The sequence below is a fragment of the Nomascus leucogenys genome, chromosome 10, assembly GCF_006542625.1.
Source record: "Nomascus leucogenys isolate Asia chromosome 10, Asia_NLE_v1, whole genome shotgun sequence".
Lineage (NCBI taxonomy): Eukaryota > Metazoa > Chordata > Mammalia > Primates > Hylobatidae > Nomascus > Nomascus leucogenys.
Window position 1 is genome coordinate 43,215,268 of NC_044390.1, and position 24,649 is coordinate 43,239,916.

Sequence of the window (24,649 nt, forward strand, 5' to 3'; positions counted from 1 at the left end):
GCTGCCTGGGGAGTGGAAACCACCATCTGTCACAGGCTGGGGCCTGGGGGGTGGGGCAAAAACACAGTCACAGGCCTCAGCCTCCACCTGGGACTGTCCCATCCTCATCACAGACTACATCACTCTCAGCTCCGATGACAAGGACAAAACCTGCCTTCACCTGCCTACACCCATCCCAAGACCAACAGACAATAAGAAAATCCAGCCTGCTAGGGGCAGAGAAGAGGGAGGGTTCAGGCAAGAAAAATAAACAGCCCCAGCGAGTTTCCAGCAGCTCCTGCCCGGCCTCAATTCCTAGTCCTCCTGGTGGCTTTTCTCCCCGAGGCCTGAATGGCGTCACCAATTTTTACTTTAAGGAAAAAAAAAAAAAAGATCCAATTAAGCTTATAAACACCTCCTGGGACACAGGGCAGGGTGAAGGATTCCTCCCATTTCCTTATTTATTTGATTTAAAAATGTGTCTCTTTGAAGAAATTCACTTCAGGGCACAAGCAAGGACTTGGGAATTCAGCCAAAACACACGCACCTCCAGTGGCGACCGGCAGCAGGCGGACAGACGCATGGACGGCTCCAAGGACACGCTTGGCTGCAGCTGCTTCTGGGCCTGGACGCTCCCCCGAGCCGCCCAGAGGATCCCCTGTGGCCGTGGGGACCTGTCCCCGTGCCTGGCTCCAGGTAGCATCGGTGCACCCACGTGGTCAGCGGACCCTGGGCTCTGGAAAGTTCTCTGTCCGGTGGGTCTCCTTGCACCACACGGGCAGGAGAGAACAATGACGTCCCTCCCGGCTGAGGGCTCCCGGAGAAGCTGCTTGTTGGGAGAGAGGCTGCTATGGCAACTTGAGGAGAATGGAGCCAGGCACTGCCGTCACCTTGAATCCGGCACCGTGCCTTCTGCCGCGGTGGCAGCAGCGGGGACTCTGCAACGGGCGCTGGTCCCTGAGCCCCGGCTTTCTTCCTCAGCCTCCTGGCCTCGGGAACTCATCTGCTCGTCGCCGATCGATCGGTGGGAGCCCACAGCCCGGTCCCCCGAGAGCACCAACCTCCTTCTGTTTTGTCAGACTAGTTCTTCCCTGCGCGCGGCTCTCGCTTACTTCTGAGATGGGGCTCTTCTTGATTTCAGCTCATTAAAAATCCTGCAGCTAATTAAAACCGCTCTAATGGCAGCGGCGGCGGCGGCAGCAAACTCTGGGACGAGTCCCTCCAGTTTTTATGCGTAGGCATAAAGTTGCAATGCTCTGCAAGGATGACGGATGGGCGCGAGTGCTCAGACTCCAAGGCGGGGCTGCAGACTCTCAGGCTGGCTCCTGCCCTGCTGCTGGGGAGCGCTGGCCTGGGTCCTGAAATCCCGAGCCTGGCCTTGGCACACCCAGGCCCCTGCCGGGCTGCACGCTACTCCCGGGGGAGGCAATTTACCTGCTGTTCGCTCCCCTGTTATAAGGCAGGGTTCTCTCCACTCCCCCCAGCCCCATGCTCTGCAGCAGGGAGAAAGGGCGTTCTGAGGTGGAGGTTGCCGCGTGAATCAGGCTCACAAGGTCCTAAAGCTTGCCCCCATAGCCCTACTAGGAGCACCACAGCCCGGCCTCCCACCATCACCGACACATTGCCAGGTGGAGTCTGAGGGGCGCCTGCAAACACAGCCACAGCGAGGGGGGCCTGAGAGCGTGGCCAAAGACTGACAGGGCACGTCAACTGACCGCACCCTGGACACTATCTCTGCCCAGGGCTTCTTACATGTTGAGGACATTTTACGCCAGTGGGGCAGGGCAGGGGACAGTCATTCTGCATGTAGAGAAACTGAGTCCCCTTCTCCTCCTCATCCTGGCAGAGTCCGGAACGCTGACTCAGTGCCCCAAATTCGCTGAATGTGTGAACCTTGGTTCCCTGAGAGCACCATCGCGGTGACAGCCCTTCCCCCACTGTGGGAAAAGCATTTGCCACCTGCCTCTGACTCAGCGCCTCAGGAATCGGGAATCGCACCGAGGCCTCTCCCCGTCTTTGTATTCCCAGCACCTAGCACGGTTCCCGGCACAGGGAAGGTGATCAATAGCCTCTGCTGCATGTTGAATGAGCACGAGTTAATAGATGGAAGTGTTTGGGGCCATCTGGAGAGAGGCACTCCATGAACCTGGAATTTTAAAAAGGTCATTTATGTTTCAGGGAGCTGAGGGTTTGTTTTCCTCAGAGCTGCATTGGAATCAGGTCCAAAGAGTAGCCCAATCCTATGACAGGAGGCAAGGAAGAAACGGTCCCCAGTGAGCCCGATGGAGCCTTAAAGCTTGAAATACTCGAGGCCCGCTTGCCACCAGGACCTCACTTTTGCCTCCTCATGTCAGTATGACAGATTTCAGATTACAGAGCTTGAAGACAAATGTATTTTTAAAGACAAATGTTGATTCTCTCTACATATACATGCTTATTAACAGGTGCAATGTTTACACAAAAGACACACGCCATTGAGATGCCACGAAATTGACTGATTGTCCCCTGACATGGTTTGGATATGTGTCCCCTCCAAATCTCACGGTGAAATGTGATTTCCAGTGTTGGAGGTGGGGTCTGGTTGGAGGGGACTGAATCACAGGGTGGATCCCTCATGAATGGCATGGTGCCATCCCCTTGGTGATGAGTTGGTTCTCATTCAGTTCATGTGAAATCTGCTGTTTAAAAGAGTCTAGGACCTCCCCCCTCATCTCTCTCTTTCCATGTGACCTGCCTCCTCCCACTCAGCCTTCTAGCATGATTGTGAGCTTCCTGAAGCCCTCCCCAGAAGCCGAGCAGATGCCAACACCATGCTTCCTGTACAGCCTGCAGAACCACAAGCGAATTAAACCTCTTTTCCTTATAAATTGCTCAACCTCGAGTATTTCTTTACAGCAACACAAAAGTGGACTAATGCATCCCCAAACCTTTAAAATATGTTGTGATGCTAGGAACCCCCCCCAAAAAATTACAGCTTGCATGTGTCGATCAAAAAGTCAATGATAGCAACACATGCTACAACATGGGTGACCCTTGAAGACATCATGTTAAGTGAAACAAGCCAGACACAAAAGGACAAATACTGTATAATTCCACTTGTGTGGAGTACCAGGAGTAGTCCAATTCATAGAGACAGAAAGCAGAATGCAGGTTACCAGGGACTGGAAGGAGGAACAGGGAGTTGTTTAATGGGTACAGAGTCTCTGTTTGGGATGATGAAAAGGTTCTGGAGATGGATGGTGGTGATTGTTGCCCAACAATGTGCATGTATTTAATGCCACTGGACTGTACACTTAAAAATGATTATGAAGTGGGTGCATCACTAGAGGTCAGGAGTTTGAGACTAGTCTGGCCAACGTGGTGAAACCCCATTTCTACTAAAATTACAAAAATTAGCTGCATGTGGTAGTGCATGCCTGTTTTCCCAACTACTAGGGAGGCTGAGGCAGGAGAATCGCTTGAACCTGGGAGGCAGAGGTTGCAATGAGCCGAGATCGTGCCACTGCACTCCAGTCAGGGCAACAGAGTGAGACTCTGTCTCAAAAAAAAAAAAAAACAAACAAAAACAAAAACAAAAAAACAAAAAAACAAAACAAAACAAAAAACAAACACCAGGCACGGTGGCTCACATCTGTAATTTGGGAGGCCAAGGTGGGTGGATCACCTGAGGTCAGGAGTTCGAGACAAGCCTGGCCAACATAGTGAAACCCGTCTCTACTAAAAATACAAAAATTAGCCAGGCATGGTGGCAGCCAACTGTAACCCCAGCTACTTGGGAGGCTGAGGCAGGAGAATGGGAGGTGGAGACTGCAATGAGGCGAGGTCACGACATTGCACTCCAGCCTGGTTGACAAGAGTGAAACTCTGTAAAAAAAAAAAAAAAAAAAAAAAGAAAGAAAAAAAACCCCAAAACCCTCAGTGGAAGCAGTTTGAACAAGGCATCTGGATGTCACAGGGTAGCCATCAGGCTCAGAGCGGGGCACCCCAGGTTCCCTGGCCTGACTTCCCCTTCACTTAAGTCTGATCTTCAGGACTTGGGTTTCCCTATCTCAGAATCAGTCCTCATCCAAAATATCTGCTGTAGATGAGTTCCCAAGTTCCCTGCAGCTCTGGTGTGAGACAAATGTCTTGAAACAGGGAGGCAGCTTGTGAATTTCACTTGCATAGGGTTACTTTCAAGCATGCCAGGTGGGCTTCAGTCAAGGGCACCCCTCACCCACACCTGCCGCCTGTCTCTCACCAGGGAACTGGGTCGGTCCCATGACATGGCCTCAGGGAGGCTGCCAGGGCTGTGCCCCAGAGTTCTACACTCCAGGAAGGCCTGTTCCAGGGATAATTGGGCCCCTGTGGCCCACATGAGCCCAGCCAAGCTGTTTCCCTTCTTGATAACCCTGTCCTTGTTTGAGGGATCAAAGGCCACACTGCAAGTGTCAAACTGAGAACTGTTTTCAGGTTCTTTCTGATGTGCAAAGCCGTGCTCCCCTGAGGCCTCCCTGGCTGAGGTGAGTTCCACCTGGGCTACTCCTGACCTAGGGGACCATTCCTCTGTGTGAACTCCACTGAGCCCAGCTGGGACAGTGCCTCATTTAGTGATGGCTATCGTTTCAAGGCAGGAATCTAACAGGGTCCTTTTTCCTTCAAAAATCTTTAATTTTTAAAGATCCGAAGAAAGCAACACGAGGATCCTTGTGGGGAAGGAAATGTTCTCTATCTTGACTGTATCAATGTCAATATCCTGGTTTTAATACTGTTGTACGGTTTTGCAAAATGTTACAATCGGGGGAAGGGTGTAAGGGATATATGGGATTTCTCTGCATTATTTCTGACAACTGTATATGAATACATAATTATCTCAAAATTAAAAATTTAATTAAAGAAATCAAAACTTACAAATAAAAGTGACTGGCCTTTCAGCTCATGCAGAATGGAAGCAAATTCTAATGTTGTGCACGTAAATAATAGTCATTTCCATGGATCAGCTCCAGCCCCTGTTGTATAAGAAACATTTTAAAGTTAAGGGACTATGCCTTTAATAGGAAAATTTGATGTGTTAGCAACTACTGGTTGATCTTTGTGCACTTTTCAATTGCAAATTGCACTTTAAAAATGCAAACAATTATTAATATTGATTTGGACTAAAACAATATTGAATTTCAATATATTTCCAGCTCTTTTATGAATTACCCTGTGGATACATGGTGATTATGATAAAAGAGTATTTGCATGCTCAATTTCTTTTCAGTGAGGAACCTTGAAGAGGGCTGACGTGATCCATGGATAATGAACTTCACAGGGACAAGAATGGCTCTGAAGCCATCAGCCAGGATCTCAGATTTAGCAGCAGCACAGATTTTCAGGGCCACTTGCCTCGCTGGGCTTTCTCCAAACCAATATTACAGAGCACAGGTTAGGAACACCTGCTAAAGGCCCAGAATGGGATTTTGAGTCACAGTTTTTAGGGAAAGAAAAGAAAAAGGAACAGGTATTTATCATTATTTGTTAACGTTCCAGGCACCATGCTGGATACTACATAAACATCCCATTTAGCTTTCACACAATAACCTTTTGAAGTAAAAATCATTATCCTTATTTGCCACAGGTTTGGTTCTCTGTAAGGAGATACGGAGATGGAGTTTGGGGTGCAAGATGTTTATTAAGGATGATAACTGCAAAGGAAAAGGGAGGAAGCTGGAGTGGGAAGAAGTGGAATAAGGATGTAGGCCTTGACGGTGGGCTCCAGAGCAGATTCAGCCTGTCGGAGTGTCCTGCAGAGGGAAGATAGGGCTGGACCCTTACACCTCCCCCTTACTCAGTATCTGGATGTGGGTTGCCCAGAGAAGGGCGTGATCTCAGATGAGGCAGTTTGCTGCAGATGAGGCAGCCGCTCGTGGAGCTGAGGACTAGAGGCTGGCTGCTGATCACACAATACCCACGTGGTCAGCAAATCCTTCTTGGAAGGAAGATCTGGGCAGCAGATCTCCAAGCCCACCACTCTGTTTTGCAGATGATGAAATGAAGACCCAGAGAGACTAAATATGGCCAAGGTTACACACAGGAAATAAGCGCCACCCCAGATCTGACTCAAATCCTCTCTCTCTACCCCAGCCATGCTTTTCCAAAACAAAAGCTTAGATCAGACTGTCCTGACCTTCAGTTACTGAGACACGAAGGTCTGACAGTCTCCAGAGGAACACGCAGAAAGTTTGGCTGCGTAAGCAAATACACTCACTTCGCCTCCTCTGCTAATGTCCCCGCAACAGACACACATGCGTGTGCACGCTCACACGGATACACACTTACTTCTTGGCAATTATCTCGTTGCTAATGGAAGAAGGTGGGAACATGAATTATTTGGGTTAAAAGTTCCCTCGACAGTACAGCCTGGAGAGCATCTCTCCCCACCTGAGCTGCCATATCCTGCCAAGAGCACCTGGGGATGTAGGATGCGGCATGGCCAGCTTCCTTTCACTTCTAGAAAGCACTGAGCTATTCGCATTTTCCAGCGGCTCTGACATCTGCAGCCGCAGCAGGAAAAATTACAGGGAGGAAAAAATTGCATATTTACTTCTCAAAATTGAAAGTTGGGGTATAATATGGACAGAGAGGAGTCTGTGAGTAAACCCGGAATGCCCCGGCCCCTGGCAGGGTGCAGAGACACAAGGCAGTCCGTAGACTTCTGAGGAGGAGACAATGGCAAGAAGGCTTGGCTGCCTTCCAGGGAATCTCTCTCCCTGTGGCTGGCACAAGGAGGCCCCAGAGGACTTGTCTTTGTGTTTCCAGCTGCCAACAGTGCCTGGCACAGATCAGGTGCTTGGGCAATGTGTGGCAAATGAAGAGAAGCTAGTAAAAGGACAACGAAGGTGAAAGGAAGCTCCTGCACTGGAGCCAGCTGGGTCCTTCGGCCTGGGGTCACGTGGAGTCCAGTGGTTGTGTTCTGTGGGTGCGCTCAGCACACAATCATGGCCATACCCTTTGGAAGCAGGCTGGCTTCCAAAGGGTAACCTCCAATATCTTTTTTTATTTTTATTTTCTTAGATACAGGGTGTCACTCCGTCACACAGACTGGAGTGCAGAGATGCAATCATGGCTCACTGCAGCCTCAAACTTCTGTGCCCAAGCAATCCTCCCACCTCAGCCTCTTGAGTAGCTGGGACTACTCAATTTAACAGTGCCTGCTTAAATGCTTAATTTTTTGTAGAAGTGGGGTCTCACTATGTTGCCCAGGCTGGTCTGAAACTCCTGGTCCCCAGTAATCCTCCTGCGTTGGCCTCCCAAAGCACTCGGTTTACAGGTGAACCCTCACAGTCTTGACCTCTACCAGTCCAGCATGATTTTCCCTGGAGCTCATCTCAAAACAGGCTGGTCTCTTTCAATGTGAAGGCTCAAGACTAAGAATATGGGAGAACAAAAGTCTCTTGGCCCTATCCTGGATGCTCTGTGGAAAAACAGGTCTCATTTAGGCCACTGGGAACTGACCAGGGCTTCGAATGACCTGGAAGCACCAATGAGTGACTGTGCTTGGGACAGGAACTTACCTTCTCCATTAGTCTCTGCCTCAGGTCTCCTTCCAGCTAACATCCTGTGTTCCAAGTATCCTCCACCCCAGTGACCCTTTGGTGCCCTTCTTTTTCCCCACAGGGTGTTGGAAAGCCAGAAATGTGGGTCCAGACTAACATTTCCTCCCACTCCTGACACCTGAGTGCAGATCTGGCCTTCTGAACATGTGTCCTGTCTTTCTTTCCCAGTCCCTCGGTGAGGCTCTGATTCAGCACCTGTAGCCTGGACAGCTCCCCATCTCAACACCTGTCCTGCAATACATCTGTGGTCACTCCCGAGCCCCCTAGGTGCCCAGTGACCCAAGTTAAAATGTCTCAGCATGGTCCACCAGATCTGTGAATATCTTGCCTCTGCCAACCTCCCGTGCCCAGTCTCATCTCTCACCATTCCTTGATGGCCCCCAGGCCAAGTGAGGCACCCTCCTGTGTGTTCCAGAGACTAATGGCTTTTCCCCGACAGAGGGGACTGTGGGAGGGTAACACAGAGGAGACAGCACTCAGCATTCAATGTTGTCACTGGGAGATTTCGGGCATCCTCATGCTATATATCTGGGCTTCTGTTTTCCCAGCCAGTAAGTAGGTCCCTGGTGGACTGGTACCATGGAGCTATTTGAGAAGATTCCTGCAGTGGTGGGATGCTGCCCTGGGGTGGAGGAACAGGCTTGGGTCAGGTGGAATGGGCTGCCAGGTCCCAGTCCTCTCTGCAGGGTGCCTGCTCCTCCACGGCCAGTCTCACCATCTTTCCATATGGCTCTGCTGAATTATTTGCTTATCTTGAACAACATCCAAGGGAGTCTGGTTTCTTTCCCTAAGCCTGCAGCCTCTTTTCTACCATCCTGGGTTTCACATGCCCTCATCGCTCAGCCTCAAGGACACAGGCAGAAGAGCTGTAAACCATTATGATCCCTGTACATAGGGCTCCGTGGCATCTGTCTGCCAGGCGGGGGCAGGTGGGACAGGGATGTGGGTAGCACTCGGCTAACCGGGAGCATCTTAAAGCAAAAGAGCATCCACACAGACCCCACACTCATGCCCCGGTGCCCCCCTGATGGCTGATCACACAAGGGGTTGCTTGAGCCCTGACTTCTTATGTGATTGCTCTAAAGAGGAACGAAGACAGGCGTTATTATAGTGGGACTCAAAATGTCAGTCATTGGTCTTTAGTGAGCAGCTGTTTGAAGCAGCTCATTTCCTATAATAACCACATGACACTTTCAAAATGAAAAGTATGTTTAAAATGACACATCCAATGACCCTTGGTAGCAGATCAAGACCTTCAGATCTTCCTATTTGGAAACCTGGATTTTTTTTTTTTTTTTTTTTTCCTTTTTAAGAGTCTGGGTCTCACTCTGTCACCTGGGCTGGAGTGCAGTGGTATGATCATGGCTCACTGCAGCCTCAAACTCCTGGGCTCAAGTGGTCCTCCTGCTTCAGCCTCCTGAGTAGCTGGGACCACAGGTACATGCTATAACACCCAGCTAATTTTCAAAAATTTTTATAGAGATAGGGTCTCACTATGTTGCTCAGGCTGGTCTTAAACTCCTGGCCTCATGCAATCCTTCCACCTCAGCCTCCTAAAATGATGGTGTAAGCCATCACACCGGGGCAAAAATTATTATTATTATTATTATTATTATTATTATTATTATAATATTGAGATGGAGTCTGTCTCTGTTGCCCAGGCTGGAGTGCAGTGGCACGACCTTGGCTCACTGCAACCTCTGCCTCCCGGGTTCAAGCGATTCTCCTGCCTCAGCCTCCTGAGTAGTTGGGACTACAGGCGTGTGCCACCACGCCCGGCTAATTTTTGTATTTTTAGTAGAGACGGGGTTTCGCTGTGTTGGCCAGGTTGCTCTGAAACTCCTGGCCTCAAGCGATCCGCCTGCCTCATCTTCACAATGTGCTGGGATTACAGACATAAGCCACTGCACTGGACCCAAAATTATTTTTTAAATGACACATCTGATGACCCTTGTAGCAATGCAGACCTTTAGACCTTCCAATTTGGAAACCTGGATTTTTAACTTGAAATTTCCTGATTCTGAAATCGGCAAGCAATGCACATTTAAAAAAACTTACTTGAGCCTTATGTCCGTGCTGGATTTGGCCTGAGGTCCACCACCCATTGCCCCCTCTATGATGAAAGAGGACTCAAGTGATCCTCCTGCCTCAGCCTCCTACGATGAAAGAGGAGGCAATGGGTGGACCTCAGGCCAAATCCAGCATGGACATGAGGCTTAAGGAGGAGCCTGGATTGGGGAAAGGCAGATGGTCCTGCTGGGCTGCCACTATGGAGCTCCCCTAACCCAGGGGCCTGGATTGGGGAAAGGCATGTGACCCCTGGATAAGAACAATGCTTCCCGGTTCAAGGACTTTTGTGCAAAATCAGCTGAGGGAGAAAAATCCTCTGGGAAGAGAGGCTGCTACAGCCTCACTGGTCAGAAGCTGGTTCCTACAGCTGTGTGACCAGATGGCACTTAAACATGGTTGTTCAAGCCCCCCAGTCTGTGGACTTTGTTACGGTGGCCCTGGCTGATGACTTCAGCCCCTGTGCCAGGAGGGCTCAGCCCTGACCTATAGGGCAGCCTCCTCAGTGGGGCAGGAAGGAGGCTGGGGTGTTGCCAGGAAACCAGCTCTTGCGTGGTTCAGTGGTTGCCATCAACCACGTGCAGTGTGAGACCACGCATTGGACGCAAACTCTGCCTAGACCAGGATGTTTTTGGAAGCGAGAAACAGAAAACCCAGCTCATCAGGAAAATCGAGGCTCCACAGTGTCACTGGGGACCCAGGCTCTGCTAGTGGCTCTGCTGCTCTGTCCTTGGGGCAGGTTTTATCCTCAGAGAGCTCCCTTCACGGTTCAATGGCTACAGACATAGTCCAAGCTACAGGCATCCTCATTATGTCCAGTAGAAGGGAGGGAGCCCCATCCGCAACCAGGGAACAAGCCCCTGGATCCTGAGCCAATAGAACTTCTTGACCCAGTGTGCCTGGGGCTGAGGGGATGCTCTGTGCTGGGGGTGGTGCAGGCCTGGCTACTGGAAACAGTGGGATGAAACTGCCCTGGGGTCAGCTCCTCCCAGCTCAGTGAGTAGGAGACAAGAGGGATGGGGACACAGGGATGGCCACAGGGCCCACTACACATTCACTCCTTTGCTCCTGAGTGGACATATCTACACACACGTGTGAGCATGCAGGTGTGTCTCTACGGCTCCATCCTGTGTATCTGTGTGCCTGGGTGACCACATGCTATAGACATGTGTGCACACACGTATACTCATTTCAGAAACTCCCACTCCTCTGCCTGTGGCCACCAGCTGGGAGCAGTCCAGCTACAGCCAGAACACATCCAGCTCCTGGCCAGCGGGAGAATGACCTTGGCAACCTTCATCCCAGCTCAGCAGGTCTTCCTCCTAGTTGCTGCCCAAGGTCAGGTCTGCTTCCTGGCAGAGGAAAGTGAGGCTTCCTTGTCTATGCAGCCTGGAAGGAAGGCAGTGGGAGGGTGGCCTGTGGTTGGGGGGACTCCGGAGTGGCGGTCCAGCAGGACCATCTGCCATCTGTGCCTCCTGCGCCTCTCCCTGCTCCATCCCCTCTCTACCCGCTCTCCGCCTCAGGGTGCATCACTCTGGAGACCCCTGGGAATTGGAAGCTAATTTTCCACGATCATTAGTGACGGAAAGACCTCAGGTTCTACCTTTAATTAAAGTCAAACGTGGGGCTGAGGAGAAGTGCTGCGCTGCATGCAGTCGTCCTCTTCCCACTTGTAAAAGCCATATGCAAATAATTAAGCCAGGCATGAGAGCCGTAATTAAAAATTTCACAGACCTCCTCATTAGCTGAGCAGTCTGCACAGAGGAGCAGGACCCAGCCCCTCTCCCATGCCGATGGCAGCTCCTGCAGATGGTTAATTGGGGCTGGGGGAAGTAGCAGGCCACACCTAGGTGACAGTGCACCTGGCGATAAGCTGACAGGGCCTCTTCCCAGGCCGGCAGCGATGACTTCCCTCCTCTGTCCAGGAGGCCTCTAGCCAGGGCCAGAGCTCCTGCGGTGAAGTGGCTGAATCCCTCCATCCCTCCATCCTAGTGCAAGGAGACGCTAACCAAAATCTCCTAGCTTCCCGTGGCCCCAGCCCTGACTTGTGCACAGCTGGGACCTGCTGACAGAAGTGAGGAGAAAAGGCTGGGTGCGGTGGCTCATGCATGTAATCCCAGCACTTTGGGAGGCCGAGATGGGCAGCTCACGTGAGGTCAGGAGTCCAGGACCAGCCTGGCCAACATGGCGAAACCCCGTATCTACTAAAAATACAAAAATTAGCCAGACGTGATGGCGTGAGCATGTATTCCCAGCTACCTGGGAGGCTGAGGCAGGAGAATCGCTGGAACCCGGGAGGTGGAGGTGGCAGTGAGCCAAGATCATGCCACTGCACTTCAGCCTGGGCGGCAGAGGGAGACTCTGTCTCAAAATCAAAAAAAAAAAAAAAAAAAAAAGTGGGAGAAGGGTCTCAGCTACAGCCTAGAGACCCCGCCAGCTTGACCTTCTTGCAGCCCCTTCTCCCAGCATGCCCAGGAGGAAGGCAGGTTCAGCAGACCCATGCGTTCTTCCAGCAAGTGCACGTCCTGGGGCCCTTCAACCCCTTCCACACACACAGACGTCCTCAGGCCTGGTGGCCACTGTGCAGGGAGGGCCACACTTGAAGATAAAAGCCCCAGACAGACAGGAGAGCCTCAGAACTGGGGGTGGGGAGGCAGGGAAATGTGTCTGACCTCACTGTCCTACACATTCTCTGGCCTCCACCACTCCCCCTGCCCCACCCAGGGTCCCTGGCTCCCAGCTTCAGTTCCCGCCAACGTCTGGTTCACCTCATGTCTGGAATTGATCCTGCAAGGCAAGTCACTGCAGGCATCATCTCCAGTTACTCATTGACATTTCCAAATGAATACTCACTCGTCCCAATCACAGCTACTAGTTTTCCATCTGGCCTGATCAATGGGACTCCTCAGAAGGAGTCATGCTCACCAGAGGTACTGATCGATGTCAGGGAAGCTGCTTGGCGGGCACAGAGACCAGCTGTGTCCTCCCAGCCACGACACCCGGACACTGGCCAGCTCACCTTGCCCACGGACCACACGGCCCTATGCTGGGTCAGAGCTTCCACATGGCCTGGACTCCTGCTTCTTCTGGTTATATACATAAACTGGAGGTGATTGCAAACCCAGGAAGTGTCTCCCCGTCTGAGGATCTGGGGGATCTCATGGGGTCACAGGGAGTGGTGGAGCTGGGCACGTCCTGCCTGGGTCCATCCTCAACCACAGCGTCACCCCACGTGATGTCTCCATCCAGGTCTCTGAACTCAGCCCTTCCCCATTCAGGCCTCTTCTTTCTTGGCGGCTCAGAAAATGTCATTTCTGTTTCTTCCTCTCCTCTGTCAGAGAGATGCAGGCTCCCCTGACAAGGGTGGTCAGATATCCATGCCAAGCGTCCTGCTCTTGGAAGCTGGCCCAGGGCCGTCTCATCCTGGCTAACTCTCCACCTCATTTCTCATCATTCCCCAATACTCTTGCTTTGACAGTCAGCTCCGCTGGTTGTGTGGGCCCCGACTGTCCGGCCAGTCAGAGTCCCTGCCCAGCTTCTCTTCCCATTTCTCGGCATTTTCCCCATCGCAAACACATCTGCCTAAGAACTTGCACTTTCCGTCGCTGACATGAGATGGTACACAAAGATGAAAAAACACTTTTGATAGGGGCCAGGCACAGGGGCTCACATCTGTAAACACAGCACTTTGGGAGGCCGAGGCAGTTGGATCACTTTGAGGTCAGGAGTTTGAGACCAGCCTGGCCAACATGGTGAGACCCCATCTCTACAAAAAATACAAAAATCAGCTGGGTGTGGTGGTGTGCGCCTGTAATCCTAGCTCCTGGGGAGGCTGAGGCAGGAGGATTGCTTGAACCCAGAAGGCAGAGCTTGCTGTGAGCTGAGATTGCGCTACTGCACTCCAGCCTGGGCAACAGAGTGAGACTCTATACCCCACCACACACGCACACACAAAAAGAAATACTTTCAATGGAGAAGAGGATTCCACCACTTACATAAACCATACACCTCTTTTACTTTTTGACCCTATTTGATTTTTTAAAATTTAATATGAAACATTTCAGATATCTAGAATATATATATGTATATATATATATATGCACACACATATATATGTATATATATGCACACACATACATATATATAACACACACATACATATAGGTAAATAACATAAAGAAGAACCAGAACATTCATCACCCAAGCTTAAAGAATAAAACAATTACCAATACTTGGGGTTCCCTTTGCAACCCTCCTCCCCTCTGGAGGTAAACCACACATGTGGTGAATATTTAATGAGCACCTACTACATGCCTGGCACTATTCTAGGCAACTGGGATCCATTCATGAACAAAAGAAAGATCTTGCCCTCATAGAATTCCACTCCAACCAGGAGAGAGGCAGATTATATATGCCCTTAGAGGGTGAGAAATACTAAGGACAGAAGAAAAACAGAGTAGGGGGAGGAGGACTGGGAGAGCTTGAGGCCAAAGGCGAGTATGTGGGAGGAGTTCTGACTGAGAAGGTAACATGTGAACCAAGGGTTATAGAGGGAATCGGCTGTGCAAGGGCCCTGGGGTGACAGCACTCTTGACAACCAGTGTGTCTGCAGAGACATAAAGAAGCACGAAAGAAGATATGGTCAGAGAAGCAATGGGGGGCAGTGATGTGGGCCACTCCAATGATTTTGGCTTTGACTCTGAATGAGACAGGAGCAGAGGGAGGACACTCTCTGACCTGGACTTCGGCAGGACCCCTCTTGGCCTTGGAGGAAGAGGCCAGGCAGAAACAGAGTGGCCTGGGAAGAGACAACAGCAACAGGATCGGTGAGAAATCTCGGGCCAGGATGTGGAAATCTGTCCACCATTCTCATGTGAAAATTGGTGCTTTTCAAAGAAGGCTTTATTTGGATGTTGAAAATTACATAGTTTTTACTTTGATGCTGTGATATCAACATGTGTTGATATCACACTTGCCGGCCATGAGCTTTTCTGATGTGGATATTCTGGATCTTGAAAAAACTGTAATTCACTCTTCTCGGCAAGCTGGGCCCCCGCTGCTTGTTGTCATATCCAGAAACTCAGGAAACTTAGCTGCTCATTATATGTGAGTGAAATGGAAACGGAACAACGGAACATATAGTGATGACTAGGAGAAGGAGGCTGGAACTGCCAGGATGCCTGGGTCCAGACTCTGGCTCCACCACTTACCAGCTACATAGGCTACTTAACCTCTTCATGCCTCGGTTTCCTCATCTGCAAAATGGGAGTAATAATCTCTGTGGCTACCTTGCAAGGTTATTACGAGGACAAAATGGGCAATAAGGGAGCAGTGCCTGGCATACAGGGAGTGTCGCTCATGTCAGTGACTACTTTGGGGGAGATGAACAGAACCCCCGACGTGCTCTCTCTCCGACAATTCCATCAACCTGCAGTTGGCAAAGGCTGAACGCCTGCAAGTAAGGGGAGCAGTGGAAGCTTCTAATGGAGGTCTCTAGGAAATGTCTCAGGAGCTCGGGCTGCAGGCAGACCCACAGAAAAATGTGACGCTCCTGGAAAGGGCTTCCAGAAACTGGCCGGTAAGCACTTCATCAAGAAGGTAAATTGAGCAGCCGATCCGGGCACCATGCCTCTGCGGCCAGCGCTGGCCCTGGGCTACCACTGCTGGTGTGTGTCAGGACAGGTGATGGGGTTGGTACTTATGTTTACGCTCTGTGTCTGCCAAACTATTTCAATCATGTCTGCTGAGTATGCCAAGCACTATTCAGAATGATCAATTTTGAAAGTTTGGTGCAGTTGGCCTTTCCTCAGATGATTAAAAATATGGTAAACTTCAGCCCATAGACTCACCCAACATCTTTGACAATTTCAGTTCAGATCAGAAGAACCCAGTGTGCAATTTGAATTCAGTGATATTGAACTTCACAGAATCAGGAAAACAGCAAGGCATTCAATGCATTGGGGTTTTGTTTTTGTTTTTGTGGGTTTTGTTCTTTTCTTTTCTTTCTTTCTGCTTAATTACTTTGCTAACAAGGTTGAAGTCTTCTAAAAAACTTGGCGAAATACTAGAAGCTGACGCTTGGCAGGAAATTATGGAGTATATTCTGCAAATATCCTGTAAGGTTTCCCCTTGTATTCACACACATAGAAACGCACACAATCCTTGCATTGAATTCAGCATTTCTGGAACACCCCTAATGGAAGTTTAATATTATTTTCCAATTCAGCTCACTTAAAAGAAATTTGGCTCCAGTTCAAAGACATAATCAATTCTATAGTTAGTCACCAAAGCTTAAGAAAACAGCATTTCCTCAATGATAGCATCTTTGGCCATGCCTCATGCATATCTACGTTGGTTCCCTTCATCATCCATTCATCACAACTAATAGTCAAATAATAGATTTGGGCTTTTGCAAAACTTGAAGCCTGCCACCCTCACTAAGTTAATAGTTTGGCACTCCAGGCTGCCTTCACAGTTTCTTTGCCAAGTTAAGATCTGGCTGCCCTCACTGCAGGTTTCATGGAAGTTTTCCAGGAAGGTGAGGATTTGTCTCCTCCAGGACTGCCAGGGTTTTGCACAGATGGGTGGCAGGCGTTTTGGATCCTGACGAGGTGTTTCATTGCTAATTTCTCTCATGTGAAGCAGAGAATGGAGCTTTGCAGGAAGAAATAAAAACCACAGGTTTTAGAATAAATTTCACATGATCTCGATCCAACATTATTTAAGGCACGAGAGTGGTTTGGCTTCACTGCCTGGAATTTGCCAGCACCTCCAGGAAGGTGCACGTCGCCATCTTTGCAACAGACATAAATCCATCTTTGATATGAGCTGCAAGTATCATTTTCAGTTACACCCAAAAGGGACAAAGAAAACAAAAACAAGAGTCCTAATGTTCATGTTTGGTTTGCAGACGGCAATGTGAACTCTGTGACAATGTGAACTCTGTGGCCAGTAGCCAAAGGGTGATGGGGCAGGTCAGGCATCCATCCACAACCGGGCTCCAAGAAGCAGGAATGCGTATGTGTGTCTGTGGGTTTGTTTAGCACAAAAGGTCATGAGCACAGTGCACTGGTGCCTGTGGCTGATGGGAACGATCCCTTTGATTTCCCTCTCATAACATTAGAACCAACTTCAACTCTTGGAAAGGATAAAACTAAGGATGCAACACAAATACGTTTCCCGAGGCTCACGGACCCATTTTTGTGCTACTTTGTTATAAACACAAAAATCAAACTTTCTTCCTCTAAGCATAACCTCACGTTCAAACAGAAGATGCTTGTTTTTGACCCGTGATGGGAACCACAGTATAAATGGCAACACACACGCACGAGAGTCCATATGTCCTAATACGAGTGTCATGAAGCAAAATCTCAGAATCTCCAAATCTCTTTTATTCAAAATTCTGCAGAGCTCTACCCCCAGGAAAAAGATGAAAAGCCTTTATTTCTATCATTTGATTACAAAAATATAACTTTATATTTTGAAGCCCCCCACAAAAAAAGCCTCTCCAATTATTCAATATTCAAGTCTTATAACTCTTCCCTTCCCTCCTCAGAGATTCTCATACACTTGCCAGAGGGTCACCTGATCTGTTCTTCCTCCCCTCCACCTCCCTGGAGAATTGCTGCTCTTCATGACCACTTCTGGGGTAGGTGGTAAGATGATTCCCCTATTTTTCCAAACCCTAATTGCTCGGAGGTTATCTTTCCCCCCTCACAAAGCCCAGACACCTCTTCCCATTTGACACATCTTTGGACAAGCCCAACATCCAATATGGTGGAGGTTGTATGTTCCCCCAGCTCCATGATGAAGGCCAGCAAAGGCTCTCCCAAGGAGGGCAGAGTGTTAGGCAGTGTGCATGGCATGGAAAACCCAGGGTCCCTGAGCTATACAAGCCTCCACCCCCTGGCAACAATCAGAGAGATGCAATTTAGTTAATTCCCTTCCACACCATCTCAACATTCCTGGCAGCCTCTCAAATAAATACAATAGCAGAAGGGGCAGAGTCATGGGGATGAAAGGACCTTGGGACCATTCTTTCTCAAGCAGAGACAATCGAAAACTGAGTGTCAGATGTGCTGTCTGACACATTCATTCAGGGTTAGGCCCACTCTCATTCTTCTCCTCAGGCCCTGTTGTTTTAGGATATGAAGTGACTCTAAAAACGGCCGATATTTTTCCCCCGACACAAGGGCATAAATCTACGTCTTTGGCGCTTTCTTTGTGGTATCGATTCTTCTGAGAATGAAGGCAGATGGTTCCGATATGGCATCATCTAATATTCCCTCAGCTTGATTTATAGATTTCTTTGTGCATTACCTGAACATAAACGAGTCTTGCATTATTTCTTGTGCACTTGTCAAATTAAGGCAAGATATTCTTGTTGACCTTTAAACCTAAAAAAGAATAAATAAATGTGTCTGAGACGTTTTCCAGCAAGCATTAAAATGAGCTGGGCTCTCAAATGCCCATTAAGAGGATGTAATTACGAGGGGGAGTGTCGTCTGTGCTGCGGGTAATGATTTAATTTTAGTTTTAATGCATTCGCTCAATGGAGGAAAAGAAAACAAGCTGGTTACGAATCATATCGCAAAACAGACAAGAACAATTTGGCACCGTTTGTTCCTTAATTTACCAGAATGGGAAGGAGCTGGGGGAGCTTGCCACCCCAGCCTTCCAGAAGGAAGGAACACTTCTTGAAAGGTGCAGAGAGAAGTGGCAAAGCAAGAACCAAAATAGAGACAAGGTGGCCGTTTGCTGCGATGTTACCAAACAGAGCTAGCGCCAGCCGTCGGGCTGCGCGAGGGTGTAAATTGGATCTGACTTCAAGCAGGGGAGGAAATTCCGTTTGGGGCTGCAGGAAGGCTTTCTCCTACGTTATTTCTCCCACTTCCCTTCCTACAGCCAAACCTAGACCCAAGGAAAGGGTCTCGGGGCAACATCCACTTGTGGCTGACCACTGTTGGCCAGCACACAGGCAAAGGGGATGAATGTGCCCTTCACCCTCCGTCTGCAAACCCCGTTCTTCAAGGTGGGGTGATGCCGGCTGCAGCCTCACTATGTGCAAACCTAGGTGCCTTCTCATGGGCACTCGATGCATATACACGCCTGTGATCACACAGGGGCTGGCCCCCAGGCTGGCTTTGGTATCCCTGGGGTCCCTTTCAGAAAAATACCACCTAACTGTAATCCTAGCACTTTAGGAGGCCGAGGCGGGCAGATCACTTGAGGCCAGGAGTTCAAGACCAGCCTGGGCAATGTAATGAAACCCATCTCTACTAAAAATACAAAAATTAGCCGGGCGTGGTGATGTGCGCCTATAGTCCCAGCTACGCGGGAGGCTGAGACGGGAGAATTGCTTGAACCCGGGAGGAAGATGTTGCAGTGAGCCGAGATCATACCACTGCACTCCAGCCTGGGTGACAGAGGAAGACTCCATCTCAAAAAAGAAAGAATGAAAAAGAAAAATACCACCTAACAACTACTCTCGAATTAAGTCTGTCTTCAAATCTCACTAACAAGAGGAATTCCACTGGTCATGCCACCAATACCCCTCTCCTCTCACTCTCCCACTTCTCCCGGCACCCGCTTTGCTGATGCCCAGCCTCTGGGCTCCATCGGCCAACTTCCCCAGACCCTCCCACCTTCAGGTTCCTTCTCTTCTCTGCAGTGTAACTCTGCTGGTCTCCGCATTACCCCGTCCCCTCTTTCTGGACCCGTGAGCTCTGCCTCCTTTTTGTCATCACTGTGACTCTAGAAACGCGAGGCAGACAGAATTCTCACTGTGAGGCTGGGAGGAGGAGACAGCGAAGTCCTTGTCTGCTAGTGACGGTTTCTCTGCCACATCTATTTGCAGGGTCCACACACATGTACACACACACACGCACATGCTCACACTCAGCCTGGAGGGCTTCCACAGGCATGGAGGGGAGAAGAAAGTGCATCTTCCCTATGGGTACCCCCTGACTTTCAGAGTCCTGTGGGGCATGAAGGGCTCAGTTCCAGATACGACAGCTCCATCTCCAGCCACGTGACTAATTAGCGTGGCCTACATCGACAGGCACTAATGGGCCCTTCCTGTTGTGCAGCCAATGTTGCTTCTTTCTCAGGCCCCAAGGCACCTGCACAGACGTGATCCACGAGAAAGCTGTGTGGGGCACAGCCATTTCCGACACCCCGTCCCGGAGCCAGAGGCCTGCCTTTCAGCCTCCAGCTTGTCCCCTCCCAAACCTGAGGATGTCATTTTATCATCTGTCCCCTCCCAAACCTGAGGATGTCATTTTATCATCTGTTCACCCCAGTCTGACCTTGTCTGCTGCCTGCCCAGCGCTGGGTGGGCCACTGGGGCCCTGATCACTTTCCCAGATGCCCACTGAGTGTGAACCATGTGCAAGCTTAGGCTTGAGGAAGGCCTGCCCATCCCCCTCCACCCTCCACCCATCAGGAGTCACAGAGGAAGTGTTCCTTGGGGGACCCTGCTCCTGGGTTCTGCAGTCCCAGCCTCACCCTGGTCCAGCAGGAAGAGGCTACAGGATTGTACTTGAGAAAAGCTTTTTTTTTTTTTTCTCAGTTTCGAAGATACTCAAACAATCCTTTCAACATGCTAGTTCTCATTAAATGTCCAACACATTTCCATTTGCCATCTTCCTCCATTTCCATACCCGTCTGTGTCTTGCAATCCATTAAACCAGTGTTCAGCAAACTGTGGCCCGTGGACCAAACCTGCCAGCCACCTGTTCCTGGAAACAAAGTTTTATTGGAACACAGCCACGCCTGTTCTGTATCATCTGTGGGTGCCTTCACGTTATGATGGCAATTGAGTGATTTCCACAGTGACCTTTTGGTCCAAGAAGCCTAGAATATTTACTCCGCGGTCATTTACGAAAAAGTCTGCTGACCTCTGGCCTAAACTACAAATATAATTCACTTATAAATAGTCTGTCTGGCATAACAGATGCTAGTAAGGATATGGAGAAAGGGGAACTCTTGTACACTGCTGGTGAGGATGTAAATTAGTACAGCCACTATGAAGAACAGTATGGAGATTACACAAAAAACTAAAAATAGAACTACCATATGATCCACTCCTGGGTATATATCCAAAAGAAAGGAAACCAGCGTATCACAAAGATATCTACACTCCCACGTTTATTGCGGCACTAGTCACAATAGCCAAGATGTGAAATCAACCTAAGTGCCCATCAGTGGATAAACGGATAAAGAAAATACGGTACATACACACAATGGAATAGTATTTAGCCATTAAAAAGAATGAAATCTTGTTATTTGCAGCAACATGGATGGAACTGGAGACCATTATGTCCAGTGAAATAAGCCAAGCATAGAAAGATAAATATCGTTATGTTCTCACTCATATGTGGGAACCAGAAAATTGGATCTCATGAAGACAGAGACAAGATTGGCGGTAACTGGAGGCTGGGAAGCGGATGGGGCAAGATAAAGGGGGGAAAAAAGCAAATATATTCCGAACCAATTTTGGAAAACAATTTGAGATATTTAAGTACATGCATAAAAATGGCAGTATAATTTTTAAACAATCATCTGTAAAATAACCTTTTGAGATGTCCAGTTAACTTTTTTGGGTAAGCCACTTAACATAATCACTCAAAGAAATAAAAATGAAAATCCCAGAAGCTCAGGGTAAACCACATAGATTCCCAATTCTAAATCCATATATCTCTTTAAATTACACAAGTACACAGGAATGCATTCTCACAGGAAAAAACTTCAAACAATACAGTGGAAGTGAAGATTCCTTTGAAAGTTGCCCCAATCCAGTCCACTCTGAACTGCGATCATTGGCATAATTCCTTTCAGACTTCTAGATATGAACTTACAAATATGTAAATAGAGGACATACAGTGTGGCTTTGTGTGTGTTTTTGCCATAAATGGTGTATATATGTACATATTGTGCTACGGTTTGCTTTTTTTCACTTAACAGTACTGTTTAGACATTTTTCCCAGCAGTGCATACGAACCTACCTCATGCTTTTTATTTATTTATTTTTTTTTGAGATGGAGTCTCACTCTCTCACCCAGGCTGGAGTGCAGTAGGGATCTCGGCTCACTGCAAACTCCACCTCCTAGTTCAAGCGATTCTCCTACCTCAGCCTCCCAAGTAGCTGGGATTACAGGCGCCTGCCACCATGTCCTGCTAATTTTCGTATTTTTATAGTGATGGAGTTTCACCATGTTGGCCAGGATGGTCTCGAACTCCTGGCCTCAAGTGATCGGCCTGCCTCTGCCTCCCAAAGTGCTGGGATTACAGGCGTGAGCCACCACACCTGGCCCCTCGTGCTTTTTAAAACTTTTTGGGGGACAGGGTCTCACTATATCCCCCAGGCTGGAGGCAGTGGTGCCATCACAGCTCACTGCAGCCTTGACTTCCTGGGCTCAGGTGATTCTCCCGCCTTGGCCCCCTGAGTAGCTGGGACCACAGGCACGAGTCATCAGGCCCAGATAATTTTTAAGTTTTTTGTAGAGACAGGGTCTTGCTATGTTGCCTGGGCTCATCTCGAATTCCTGGGCTCAAGCGATCCTCCTGCCTCGGCCTACCAAAGTGCTGGGATTATAGGTGTGAGCTGCCTGATGCTTTTTAACTGTCCAGACTATTCCAAAGTGTGGGTGTTGCAAAGTCCAATCTCCATGCACATAAACATCTGAAGCATCCATAACCAGCTGTTTGTCCCAGGAAGAAGGATCCTTTGTCCATGGGTCACTTCAGAAAGTGACTTTTCAGTGGATGGATGGCAGGCTCTGGCCACGCATCCCGTCCATTTGAAGATATCTCCACTCTGGTACATCGGAGAGTTCCTTGGTCTTCCTCTACAACACGGACACCATCACGGGGTCTTTGTGTGACTCTGAGTCTTTCCTGGCAGAGTCCCTAAGATCCATGACTCCACACACCCCATGCAAAACTCTTTGAAAGGAGAATCACTGTGAATATAAATGACTGTCTCAGAAGCTTGATTTTTAAAAAAGGAATGTGGATCTGGCCCTTGCAAATATAAAACAGATTGAGAAGCTGAGCTTTGTGGAGTGACTTAAACAGGCATTCTGAGTTGGCACCCACTGGGAGCAGTGCAGCAAAGGTTGGCGTTCAGGAACAGGCAGAACCCAGAGCTAGGCTCGGGAACAATCCTCCCTGCCACCTTTTCCTCTCCTCCTCTTCCCCTCCTCCCTTCACCACCTCCTCCCTCCTGGCCCTCCTCCCTCCTGCCCCTCCACCTTTACCTCATCCATTTGTTCCAGGAACCTTCAATGAGCACTCACTATGCGCTGGTCAATGTGTAATGCTGGGAGTCCAGGCTCCCCCTCACAGCATTCCCAGTGGGGCAAAGACAGTCCCTGAGCCAGGGACCACAGCATTGCCCTGGTCTGTGCCATGGAAGGCCCCCATTCCGGGAGAAGCAAGGTGAGAACTAGAGTGGAAAGGCAGTAGGTAGGCGAGGGCACTTCCAGGCAAGGATGTAGCTGGGTGGGGGGTGATGTATGAAATTGTCCTTTCAAGCTGGGTGCAGTGGCTCACACCTGTAATCCCAGCACTTTGGGAGGCCGAGACTGGTAGATCGTTTAAGTCCAGGAGTTTGAGACCAGCCTGGGCAACACAGTGAAACACCATGTCTACTAAAAATACAAAAAGTAGCCAGGCATGGTGGTGCGCGTCTTAGTCCCAGCTACTGGGGGCTGATGCGAGAGAATTGCTTGAGCCCAGGAGGTCGAGGTTGCGGTGAGCCGAGGTCATGCCACTGCACTCCAGCCTGGGTGACACAGTGAGACTCTGTCTCAAAAATAAATAAAATTTAAAAAGACAGAAAAAAATTGTCCTTTTATTTATTTATTTTTGAGACAGGGTCTGACTCTGTTGTCCAGGCTGGAGTGCAGTGGTGCGATCCTGTCTCACTGCAGCCTCAAACTCCTGGACTCAAGTGATCCTCCTGCCTCAGTCTCCTGAGTAACTAGGACTACAGGCGCACACCACCATACCTGCCTATTTTTTTTTTTTTTTTTTTTTTTTTGGTAGAGATGAAATCTCCCTATGTTGCCCAGGGTGGTCTCGAACTCCTGGCCTCAAGTGATCCGCCCACCCCAGCCTCCCAAAGTGCTGGGATTAAAGGCATGAGCCACTGTGCATGGCTGAAATTGTCCTTTTAAAAAGACCTCTTGGGCTGCTGGTGAAGAACAGGTGAGAGGCAGCTCCTCTGCCCATTCAGGGGGAGCCAAAGGAGCAAGGGTCCCCCGTGCAGTGGGAGCAGCAACTGAGCAGCCTGCAGGGCAGAATGTGGTGAGGCAGTGGGCATCACCTCTTTCCTGATGGCCCAGACATGGGGGGCTAGACCACCCACTGTGCAAAGGGCTCTATGGACCCTCCATGGGGAAAGACACAGGGGCTCCATGGGTGTGGAGCTTTGCTTACCTAAGTTACCTCCATAAAGGTGACCTCCACAAGGAACCAGAGACAGAGGACTTGGATGAAAATCCCGCTGGGTCACATATATGAGCTCAACCTCAGTTCAGGGCTTTGTTGTGAGAACTGAATGACATAACATAGTGATGTTTAACTGCCCAGGATATTCCAAGGTACAGGTGTTGCCAAGTCCAATCTCAATGCACACAAACATCTGAGCATCCGTAACCTGCTCTCCTTCTTCCCGGAAAGGAGATCCCTTGTCCACAGGTCACTTTGGAAAGTGAGACTACAGGTGCACACCACCACATCCAGCTCATTTATTTTATTTTATTTTTGTAGAGACAGGGTCTTCTGAACTCCTAGGCTCAACCTGATCCAGTGCTGGGCATGTCAGCCAGCCAGGCAGTCAGTGCACCAAGTCCCTGTGCCTTGCAGACAAGAGGGGGCATAAGAAGTCTCCCTCCAGAACTCAATCCCCAATCCCAGGCCACCAAACACACAGGCCAGGCTGCTAGTGATGCAGGACAGGTGGGCCCCAAAACTGGGGCTTAGCCTGGGAGGGTCTTTGGCTTCACACACCCTTGAAAAGA

General features: G+C 49.4%; 1 protein-coding gene across 2 annotated transcripts in view; it reads right to left on the bottom strand.

Moving 5' to 3' along the window:
- The window catches only part of CHST8 (carbohydrate sulfotransferase 8), a 153,432-nt gene that overhangs the window by 89,911 nt on the left and 38,872 nt on the right, over window positions 1-24,649 (bottom strand). The window contains exon 1 of one of the 2 annotated variants that reach the window (XM_030820233.1): window positions 527-1,199. The exons of the other annotated variant lie outside the window; for it this stretch is intronic. The gene's annotated coding sequence lies outside the window, so the exon portion shown is untranslated. Of the gene's footprint in view, window positions 1-526; window positions 1,200-24,649 lie in introns of those variants that run through there. 2 annotated transcript variants of the gene reach the window in all.